General features: G+C 38.6%; 2 long non-coding RNA genes across 2 annotated transcripts; both read right to left on the reverse strand.

Moving 5' to 3' along the window:
- Window positions 1-6,276: 6,276 nt before the first annotated feature.
- LOC135084581 (uncharacterized) lies at window positions 6,277-7,357 on the reverse strand. The gene is made up of 3 exons (XR_010259896.1): window positions 7,272-7,357; window positions 6,854-6,964; window positions 6,277-6,319 (listed from the first exon to the last, which is right to left on the reverse strand). It is a non-coding gene; the product is annotated as an uncharacterized LOC135084581 (long non-coding RNA).
- A 2,779-nt stretch (window positions 7,358-10,136) lies between these two features.
- On the reverse strand, window positions 10,137-12,240 carry LOC135084559 (uncharacterized). Its single transcript, XR_010259887.1, has 3 exons — window positions 12,135-12,240; window positions 11,801-11,902; window positions 10,137-10,208 (listed from the first exon to the last, which is right to left on the reverse strand). It is a non-coding gene; the product is annotated as an uncharacterized LOC135084559 (long non-coding RNA).
- Between the last annotated feature and the right edge of the window lie 207 nt (window positions 12,241-12,447).

Raw genomic sequence — 12,447 nt, forward strand, 5'->3', positions numbered from 1 at the left:
GTCGCGTTAGTCAACTCTCCTTAAAATTTATACAGAACTTCATTCTGTTTATAGTGATGTGCTAGGATACAGCATTGTTAAATTCCCGTAACGGTACGGTTTGTATTTTGCAATTTATTTTATTCGTTACTAGCTGACCCGGCGAACTTTGTTCCGCCTTAATGGCAATAAATAAGCAGACTTTTTTTTAATTTCGAACGGGATAAAAAGTATCCCTATGTCCTTCTCCTGGCTCTAAACTACCTCCCTGACAATTTTCAGCTAAATCGGTTCAGCCGTTCTTGAGTTATAAGTGGTGTAACTAACACGACTTTCTTGTATAAATATAGATTTTATTCTTCTTACCTACTCAAAAAATATCAATGAATTAGGTAGTGAAGCCAGATCTTTCATTGAATAGAGCGTTGATCTTTACGCGGTTAAGTATTATTATTCACAATTTTATTAGATGCTCCATGGGACTTCTTAAACTATAATAATTCTAATAAAAGTTCACCACACTTTTACTACATACTAATATTTTAATTAAATAAGGGCATAGTAAACAATAGTTTATTTAGATACTACAGTGAATATTTTTTTACTTATTGTTTGCCTTAAATAGATACTTTATTTACCAACTCAATGACGTGTCTACTAAAGCTTGCCCTATCAATCACGTTGGGTAAAATTCGCTTTGTTTTTATAAATACTCACCAATCTCGATTGCAAAAGTACTTACCAATTCCATTTCAACACATCACTAGTGCTTGCCTCGATCCCACGCATCGCTGAGTCTTACGCACTCTTAGTGAAATTAATTTTATTAAAACTCCCCTCGACGACCGAAAATCTACCCTAAATCCCTAACAACTAAAACGAATTTCATAGAACACCAGCCAGTTCATTTTATTGAAATTCACAGCATGAAGTCAAGGCAGAATAATGAAATGAAAACGAACATATACTTTTATATCGTTTATTTATCCGGTATACGAGTTTCCATAAACACATGGCGATGAATATATGGATTCTGTACATTCAATATCAAAGTAAACAATAAAATGTATATTAATAAATGTAAATATATATTATTATGATCTATTAAATTATTTGGCACCGAGACGCGATACTCGAATGTATCGAAATGGACGCTAAGTACAAAAAGTTACAAATCATTTTGATACAGAGAAATAACCTTCGTATCGCAAAGTCAAAATACTCGTACATGTGCCAAATATAAGAACCTTCCGTAAACAGTTTCGGTAACGTCTCTAACATTTTCGCAGATAGGAAATTTCATCAAAACATATAACACGATGAAAAAACTCTGTAAGTAATTTCAGTGGCGTATATTGACTGAGCGATACAACATAATACTATTACATCATCGAAGTAAATTTATATGAGGAGCGGGGGTCGCGGAGCTATACATATCTACTGCAGCAAGTGCGAGAGGAAAAGGGACTCCCGAAATGCATACGAGAGAAAGAGAGAGGAGAAGAAAGTAAGGGAAATGACTAACAGAATAGGAGATTGATTTATCTAATGAGATTTGGTGATAACCGTCGGGTGGATCTGCGTGGAGACTAGAAGAGGGCACTACATAGCTCCTTAACTAACTACGAATTCCGTGATGGACGGATCATTGCTTTTTCCACATTTCCAGGTACATAAACTAAACCAACGTTATAATCTTTGTCAAACTCATCACAATTGACAGTAACATTCAGTTATACAAAAATACATCTCACTACTACCTAACTAAACTAACTTCTGTTTTAAATTCTCTTCAACGACGATAACTTCATTAATTCTGTCCGCGACACTCCCGCCCTCGCAGTGGTATCACAATTCTTAACAACAACAACGATCCATAATACTCTGCTAGAAATGAATGTACGACACAAACTACGAAATGCAGAAGGGTGATGATTGATTGATAACGATTCTCTATTGACAAATGCGTTAATTTTAATATTTCGATGCTAAATTCGATGTAAATATCAATGCTATTGAACAAGAACATTTAGAATTGTTTAGAACATTTTTGTAAATATCTTTAATCGTTTTTCAAATCGCACATCACTGAGGAGTATTATAGCTTTACAAGACAAAGGACGAAGAAGAAAGAAAACAGTTAAACACAATCTAATAGAAACTAACCACTGATATTAACATTTCAACATCGAACATTTGATAAAATTTACACTTACACTACTAAATTGTTGCAAAAATTGTGGTAGCAAATGTTTTTCATACAAAACGTCACCCGATCTAAACGGGCGTCTAAAATTGACATCGAAATTTACATGATTTAGTTTAAGCTATGATACATAATGTATTAATTATACGTTATTTATTAAGAATTTGACATCTATATAAAATATATGCTAGCTTAACCTCAAGTGTTCGAGATTGAAACGCAACAGTTTAATCTTGAACACTTCAGTACACTGCTTTAAAACTAGCATTGGAATCGTCTTTACGAATTCACAATTTACGTTAAATAATACTAATTTCAATTGGTGTTCACATTACATACGCAAAATCTTTAATTCCAATAGACACTACAAACGAAATATTAATTTCATCAATTTACGAATAATTAGAATCTTTTTTAAAAATATCAACAATTTGGCACATTTTCCTGTTTTTTCGAATATTCTAAAATAAGGTCAACAATGAAAGAGGAGGAGGGAAACAAAGCAAAGGGTACGTGAACGTGTCCACTGCGGTCCAAACTCATTTTTTACGATTTTATACGTCATTTAGTGAGAACATACTGCGTGCTCGAACGAACGGGGCGCAGTGTTCGAAGATAAATTGCTCGTTGTTACATACGAGAATGTAATTGTATAATATGTTAGTAAACATTAATTACCGCCGCTCAGGCTTAGAGTGAAATATTCGTGAAAACAGATCTCATAAATATCTAGCTATTACGCAGATTAATAGGAGTGTTGTTTTTACTTAACCTTAATCATCCCAAAATTAAATTATTATGAATACGTAGTTGCAAAACAAACAAAAGATACTTCGCACTTCTACGAAAATTAATTTCCATATAGTATACAAACATTAGCACAACCGAATAAAGCCGCATAAATAATTAATTAGCGTTCATTTATAAACGTAATTCCAGTTGAATAAATTGCGATAGAGGTCCGATTCCCGCTAATATAATCCGAAGACCTAGCCCAGACATATTTCTAAGAGAAAATTATGCGTCTAACGTAAGGCTGGGGGATTTCCAGTAAAATATTTGAGATGGGTAGGCCAGCTAGTAAACGTTAGACCCTCATTGAGACGGTCCCGTTGACAATGATATAGAAGGGACCTTATTATTCTGTGAATACTCGAATTTCGAAGACGTATATTAGTTGCTTGTTATAATTTAATAAAAGGGTTGAATTTATAAGGCAAGAAAATTAGATTGGTTAATTGGTACAAAATATTTGAGATATCTCTACTTACTCATACAATCACTCAATGAAGTTTTTTTAGTATACGTTCTAAAATGAAATAAGTCAGTGCCGCAGCGGATCCGTTCGTTACTAGAGATTAAAGATAGGTTAGTATACTAGAAATACAAATTATCAATATGGTACAATCTACAAGACTAGAGTAAGGATAGGCTGCTGTGTTGTCAGACGATCGATTGTCAAAATTCGAAAGTTTTTGTTGAATATTTTACAATACTATTGGCAACAGTAAAGGATATGTAGCTCTTATAAAATTGTATACTTAAATAACATGATGGTATAAACGTGGACTCGTTACCGTTAAAACAAATGCCAATCCTATTGAAATTAAATGTCTATTCATAACATTTTTGTGTTCTTTTTATCCCAAAATTGTTAATGCAACAAAAAACTTAAACAGCAATGAACAATTTGAGACACATGTTTAGGATAAACTTTCAAAGTGACAATCGATTGTCAACCAACACTTAAGGGTCCGACATCTAAAGCCTAGTTTAGATCGACCCGCGCAAGGACGGGGGCTGTAAGGATCGCAATACAATATACAAGGACGAACCGAAACGTTAGTCCTACCGCCTCTATGTACATGACACTCATACAAAATATTGTGACTCTATCTTCTGTAGATAGTTCATGTCAGAGTCTAAAATATTACAGATAGTAAATACGCAAATTATGCTAAGAATAAACTAACCTCTCTTTTCATTTTGAATGACTTAAAAGACATCTTAACGTTGTTAAGCATCATGCAGCAATCGTAGACAGTTGTAATCTCTTCTTCATTTATAACATACAACGTACACCTACTTCGAATTGACTTTCCTAAATTCTGTACCATCTTTTCTGTCAATCACTCAGAAAAAGAACCTAGTAAGTTCAGCTAACCGAAAATTGCCGCACTAGTTATCAGTTGTAAAGTCAGCAGTTCCAACTTCGTCTTATTTAAGCTTTAAGACTTTGCAGAAACTAAAACTAAAGATTAAACTTTGACATGAACTAACTACGGATTACCTCGTTAACAGGGAAACAATAGAACAGAGACACACAGTGAACTCGCGATGACTCACACTTAGTAACTCACGCACACATCGCGAATCTTGACACTTCGGGGAATGTGTGAATTATTTACAACACGTGTTTTACACGTAGGTGTTCAAAATACGCTCAATTTTAGTATACTTTACACAACAGAAAGTATTGTTATCAAGCAAATAATTGTCTGTAGCAAGTTTTAAAACTTTATTAGTGTTGCACCACAGTTTGTCAATTGAAAAAAATCGAGCGTATTTTGTGAGTAGCTCTAACCTATAAGAATGATTTGCTCACTGGTTATCTCTGATAAGATTGCACCCTGCTTGTTGGTACAAGCGTTTAGCCCCTAACTCGAGTTGAAGTATTTTAAGACACGACTGAGTTTTACAAAAGTTTAGAATTAAAACTTATCTCAAACAACGAGTTAGAACACTCCGCGAATTGTCAATTTGCCCAGAATTAGATCTCGTAGTTCAGGCGACTTTAGACAGCAAACTTTTCAACGTAATTCTCACTTAATTTTGAAGTCATCGAAAATGGAAAACGAATTTCTATTTATTTAAAGATAAAGATACAATAATATTATCTACTAGAGAATTAAAATTCGTGTATTTCGTCGCAAATAGTATTTTTACCTTTCCATTATTGCAAGTGCCAAATATTCTCATCGCATTCGTCAAAGCTTTTCCTAACAACTCATTTAATAATATAAACTAACTTAATTGTAAAGTTTGAATTTTTTTGTTTACTATAACCATTACCACAAAATATTTACTTTAACTTTTACACATAGAAAACATAACCCAATCGTATCATGCACATCATTTTATGACTGTTAACTTTAGTAATTGCTTGCATTATTGCGGTATTATTGCTTGAACCCAAACGCTTGCACCAACGGCCGCCATCTCTCTCAACGACAAATCAGAACCAACGCCATTTGCAGCACCAATGTCAAGTTGACAAACAGGCCCGTCGCTGCGGCGTGCAGGGCCCTCCTGGCTGGCTCCGGAGAGGGCCCTATCGAGGCCAGGGGCGCCCTGCGAGGGAACACGGCCACTGCGCCCGCCCCTGTAGTAGCAGCTACGCACCAGACCTAGTCCACAATTTTTTTGTTTATTTCTAAGAAATTAACACATTAGTGCAACTAACATAATTATCACCTTTTCCATTTTTGATTGATGTTATTTAGTCTCACTCCGAGATACCAGCATGAATAACAGAGATGAGTATTAAGGGACGAGCTGTTAAAGCTCAAACTTAAAGATCTATGTAGAGCTCAGCTTAAAAATATTTATTTAAGCAGTGATGATTGGTGGTTAGTCCTTTCTGTACTGAAATAATTATTATCATTACTTCTTTCCTTCATTTTGTTATTGATTTTGTGGACAACTTTATCCCCCTTATTTCAAAACTTTTGACTCTAGTTGAAATCTGGTTTAATTTATTCGTCACAGGTTTACTTTTTTTTTTTGTAATTAGGGGGGTTGGGTTTTATTATCGATCTAGCAGTTCTTAATCTGGCTATACACGAATAAAATACTATAAAATGTACTGTGGTAAGAGTTGCAGTGGTGGCAGGTAGCTAGATGAATACAAAGTCTAGAAACTGAGTAGATCACTAACCTCGTCCGGCTCTGCAACGTGCAGTATAGCGCGCCAGCAGTGCTGCGCCAGGTCCGGACTAAGGGAGGCGCGGGTGACGCGCGGCGTGGCCCCCACTCGGACCCACAGCACGCGGACCCCTCGCCCGCATGCCCCACACTCGAGCCGCCAGCCGCCCGCGGCCGGGACCGCACTAAGTGCGGTGGCGGTGGCGCTTCCTGAACAAATGAAGAACTTACCTTGATGGATTCTATTCAGTCTGTGTACTTTTTATAGTAACTGATATCATACTATTTCTCTTGTTACAGGTAAGTACTCATATAAGGCTCAACCGTTTTCTACCTCATCTAATACTACTAACAGGTAAGTAATCGACCGTGAAATATAGTACACAATACGAGTAAAACCTTAATAATCTGACTCAGGTCTATATAGGTCAAAATCTGAACAAGATGGATATCTGTATAAGATTGTAAATAATTATTCTACATAGAATTATTGCTTCTTTATCAATTGCAACAGAAAAGTGCGTTACAGATTTTAAATGTCCTATTTGTCACATAACGCATTTTCCTATCCTTTTGTAGAGCCCAACACTTATTTATATTTGACTTGTGCCAAAGTCCATCCCTAATATCAGATACAATGTGATAATATTTCTCATCGTATAGTTTTTTTTTATAGTTTACGAGTATTCTACATTTGAACAAAAATCTTTATAAGCTAGAGTTGAAGAAAAGCAAAGAACTCACCAGTAACTTTCAAAGTAACTCTCTTCAACTCCTTCAGTCGCTTGAGGTCCGGCGCACGCGCTCCTATGCAGCGGTACTCACCTCCCTCTTGATATAAGGCATCCTTAATACCTGTCCAAACATTGATTCAATGACCACGGTGAAGCATCTGACAACGTAAATGAGCAATTTTGTGTGGTCGTCTTTTTCATAGACTCATTCTTCTACAATTTAAATACAACTTAGACTTTAAGTGCCGGTATTGGCAACTCTATGGGAGTAACAACTGAATTATCTTTGGAGTACCTTAGGATGTGTTGCTAAGCCCAGTGCTTTACATTGTTCATGGAAACTGTTGTTCTTTATATTAGATGGCTCTAATGAACTTTTATGAGGTACTATGGTTTTAGTATAATGCTATAAGAAAGTGTTGCTATACCTAAAACTCCGTGTGCGTGGTGCGAGCCCGCCGGGGCCCAGGCTTCGCTTGCATTACCTACTACTCTCCTCCACCAGCAACCGACGCTACCTACAGCAAAAGAGACAACTTTATGACACCGCCACACCACTAATCAACTCAAAACGATGTTTCTCAACATAATTAGCAAAGAAGTAAAGCAGCTAAAATGTGAAGTTGTTTATTTCTTAGAATCAGAAGATCGAATTTATCACTCAATAAATGTCTTCTTTCAAAGATCACGTTCAACAGCTCATTAACATCTTCAGTCATAGCTGAACCAAATAAGATCACGGTTAAGATGGTAATGTCTCTGATAGAGGCACGATGAAAATTCATGTTTATTGTTTATCTTTTCCTTCCAAGTTTTCGCACTTACCTTTGGGGCAATGCAGCTGTACGTTCCCTCCCACCGGCACTTCCACCTTCTGGTGGTCGGGCTCTTCCTCTTCATCTGGCTCTGTCGACGCCTCCGCATTGTCTTCTGGAGCTAGATTAGTTGAGTTATTCTTATTTAATGCGTCGTTGACTAATCACCAAACTATTGGATTTTATTATGCGAGGGCAAGAGTTGACAGATTTTGATAAACCTTTACAATGATCCTTGCACATCACTACATTATTATAAAACAAAGTCGCTTTCCTCTGTCTGACCCTATGTATGCTTAGATCTTTAAAACTATGAAATGGATTTTGATGAGGTTTTTTTCAATAGATAGAGTGATTCAAGAGGAAAGTTTATAAATAAGTATACTTAGCACCCGTGCAAATCCGGGGCGGGTCACTAGTCAGAAGATAAAAAAAGCTATAATTTATTGAAAGCGACTGTATTTCAACGTCTGATCACGATTCTAAGAAGTTTCCTCTTTGTACAATCTGCATTAATGTTGTTCTAAAAAGAGAATATTTGTCGCAGGCAAGTAGATTTATCACCTCAAACTCTTAAATTAGTTAAAATATTAAAAATATTCTGAGGGTTCTCACCAATAACGTTCAAGTAGTACCCAATAGACGAGTATTCGGCGTCCAACCAGGTGGCTCGGCAGCGGTACCAGCCCGCGTGCGACGCCCGCAGCGCGCCCCAGCGGAGCGTGGCGGAACCGCGGGCTGACGGCTCGTCTCCACCATCCACTGGTGGGGGGGAGCTGGGCAAAGGGGGGTGATGTTATAGAATAATGGTAAATAGTTAGATGGATAGATACTTGCAAATAGAGCTCACTTTATTGTACACCACATAAGACAAGACAAGAAAGAGAAAGAAATATACAAAAGATATGACATAATTTAAGCAGAGTGATATGTTCCAGGCAACCTAGATGATAGTTTTGAGAGGTTTGAAAAGGTTGAACTCAACCTTTTCCGTAAAGCTAGTGAGACATTGCGAAGAGACCGAGACGATTGTTTTTGAACGAATCCCTATTTTTTATGTCATACGATTTACATGCCAAAGTCACGGCCAAAGTCGGTAATTAGCAAACGCCGTCAAGTTGCCACGAAAGCCTAAAGGATGAAAGCGACTAAGTAGTCGTAGTGCGTCTCTAGATAGTTCTGGACAGTGACATGGACCTACGGACGCCATTGCTCCCGGAGGCTGTCAATCAATCAATCAATCAATCAAATCGTCGCCTTTTAGCGACACATCGAATCTCATTTTTGCGCATCACCAAGTCTGCGCCGGACCCTAGTCACTTCAAACTTATACTGTAGTTGTTACCTGGTGGGATCTGCATCGTCCCGCAGCCACCAAGCACGCGCGGGCGGGTTGGCGTCGACGTCACAGCGCAGCGCCGCCGCGCCGCCTGCTGATAGCGACACGCCGAACCCGGGCCAGCGGGATATCACGAACGATGGCGGATCTACGTGACACAGAAGAGAAAAAGATGCAGTTTCAGTCAAAATATAGAACTTGTATCTAGAATTGAGACAGGAAAACAGGACAGACAAAACGTCAAAATGAAAAAAAAATCGGTCTTAATTCAAGTTACAGTGGCCTTACCATGAGTTTACGTTAGGTGAGCTCGCTAGCGAATACGTCAAAAGATTCTATGAAGATTTTATTTCTTAAAAGTAGCCGCTAGGGGCGCTGCACAATATGTCATACATTTAAATGTCATTTTTTTACGCAGTCGCTAGCGAGCACACCTAACGTAAACTCATGGTAAGCACACTGGTTCTTGTTTTGACCACATACGGATCTGAGACGTGATCGCTTACTATGAACCTCTTAAGAAGGCTCAAGGTCACCCAAAGGGCAATGGAGCGTGCTATTTATGGTGCTATACTCTGAAACAAAAATGAGGAGATCCGCAGGAAAACCTAAGTGACCATCATAGCTCATAGAGCAGATGGCTGCAGGGGCAGACAAGTTCTCAAGTGGCGACCACTGGCCGGAAGACGTAGTGTGGGCTGTGTGGACGGGCACCCCACTAGGTGGACTGATGATTTGGTGAAGGTCGCGGGAAGAACCTGGATGCAGGCAGCACAGGACCAGTCGTTATGGAAATCCTTGATCCTCCTTTGTCCAGCAGTGGTACATCATATTATGACTGAAACGAAAAATAACACAGAGCTAATAGTGACTAAATAGTGACAGAGTTTCTTGCGCTGCATCTTCTCATCACTGGCCCATTTATTGTCCTGAAGCAGTGGTAGGGTTAATACTGGGACGTGTAAAAGTGCATCAGTAAAGCCTTTTCTCAGAAATAAATGAGTGTTATGAGTTTTTAATCTACACACATAGTTGCAGTACAAACTTACAAGTGACGTGTATCTCCAGCTTGGCCGTGTGCGCGTCAGACACGTTGGATGGCGCGGGGGCGGGCGCGGGCCGCGGGGAGCGCTGGCGAGCCTCGCATTGCAGCGTCGCGTTGTGCAACTCCCGCGCAGCCGTCACTACTGCATGCGAGGACGATACGCCCTCTGGTTGGGAGAGATGGAATCATTATAATAGGCTTAAGCGCCTAAGGCAGTGTTTTTCAACCTGTGGGTCTCGACCCCCTGGGGGGTCGCCAAGCCTCTATAGGGGGTCGCGAGAGGTCGTAAAAACGACCTCAGTAAAAAAATCGGATAAAGGACATCATCCATTTTGGTCCAAAATCAAAAGTGCCGGCCAAAAAATTAAAGTGCTTTATTCTGATAGAATACGTCCGCCTTAGCATTTATTACTATGGCACCAAAGCTGTAGCACCACTGTGCATCGTAGTATTTGAGTTCTAAAAATATATGAAACGACCGACTTTGATCTCAAATACTACGACGCACAGTGGTGCTACAGCTTTGGTGTCATAGTAACAAATGCTAAGGCGGACGTATTCTGTCAGAATACAACACTTTTTTTTTATTGGCCCACATTTTTGATTTTGAACAAAAAATGTATGAATCGTCGATGAATTTTAGATCTCAAATACTCGACGCACAGTGGTGCTACAGCTTTGGTGCCATAGTAACAAATGCTAAGGCGGACGTATTCTGTCAGAATACAGCACTTTTTTTTTATTGGCCGACACTTTTGATTTTGAACAAAAAATGTATGAATAGTCGATGACTTTTAGATCTCAAATACTCGACGCACAGTGGAGCTACGGCTTTGGTGCCATAGTAACAAATGCTAAGGCAGATGTATTCTATCAGAATACAGCACTTTTTTTTGTTGGCCGGCACTTTTGATTTTGGACCAAAAATATTATGAAACGTGGATGATGTCCTTTATCCCAAATCTAATTATGCAAATGCATAAATGTTGTATGGATTTAAATATTCGATTCCTACAACATCTTTGTTTGTAACATTTAAAATGCATGAAAAAAAAAACGAGCGGTCGGGGGGTCGCACAATATTTTTTCATACTAGGTGGGTCGCGTCATGAAAAAGGTTGAAAAACACTGGCCTAAGGAACTGTAAAATTGCCCAAAAAAACTTAATTACAGAATCTAAATATTGTAACTCAAAGGTGACTGACTGACTGACATAGTGATCTATCAACGCACAGCCCAAACCACTGGACGGATCGGGCTGAAAGGCATGCAGGTAGATGTTATGACGTAGGCATCCGCTAAGAAAGGATTTTACGAAACTCCACCACTAAGGGGGTAAAACGGGATCTACGCGTACGAAGTCGCGGGCGGCTGCTAGTGTGAATTAAGACTCATCTACGCAAAATGATAATGGAAATCATCAAACCGAGCGATTCTAACAAAACTAAGTAATTCGTTAGGAAGAGAGACAGATAAATATGAGTCGCTTATCTTGGCTACACTGTACGAGCTGCTTACTGCACACCTTTAGAATTGATAGAAATGATACGATTTTGACTTGATGATTTTGCTTTGATTTATTGATAATTATTGATACATACGAGTACATGCCGTAGCGGTTGATTGTGCACTGATTTGATGGTGTGTGATGATGGATGGTGGATGTGAGGGGATTCTCCCCGCCAGAAAGGGCTTTAACTGTAATGAAAATGAATTACGAAGTAGACCTATATGCTATTTGGGAGTAGAAATTCTTACCTATCGAGTAGTTCGTGTGGTGTATCCTCAAGTACGGTCTGTGATCCAGCGACGGTTCTTGTGCTAGCAGTCGCCACGAGAGGTCTGGTGGTGGCACTCCACCTAATAGAGAAAGAATATTTATTATTATGCTTTTTACGCTGGAATGGGCATTGCATTAGCGCCGTTGCAGCACCATTTAACTCGTAGAGTCGGCATAATTACACAAAAATGGTTTTTACTTAGAACACTATTTTTCAGACTTTTAAGACAGTAGGTAAATACACTAGCCGCTGTTCTCTAAACCGAAAGTCTCAAAATATTTAATTTTTATTTCATGACTCTAATAACTTACCTTCAGCAACACAGCGGACTTCTAAAACTGTTTTGTCCCGGACTGGCACCCAGGTGTTGCCCGCGTCCAGTCTTCTCCCGTCCACCGCCAGATAGACTGACCGTACTGGTTCTGTACAAAAATCGAAATCTTTCAACGAAATTCAGTTATTTCATTATTAGGGCTCTATCTACACTATGTAGTTTTGATTAAGTTGGGACAATTTTTTCCTCACCTAACAGTTCAAGAACTGGATTCCTTATGTTTTTATTTCTTAGAAAGTTTCTGTTGTCTGGTCTATATCAAAGTGCAAGATTTGCTTAAAGCGAAGTAT

The sequence above is a fragment of the Ostrinia nubilalis genome, chromosome 26, assembly GCF_963855985.1.
Source record: "Ostrinia nubilalis chromosome 26, ilOstNubi1.1, whole genome shotgun sequence".
Classification (NCBI taxonomy): Eukaryota; Metazoa; Arthropoda; class Insecta; order Lepidoptera; family Crambidae; genus Ostrinia; species Ostrinia nubilalis.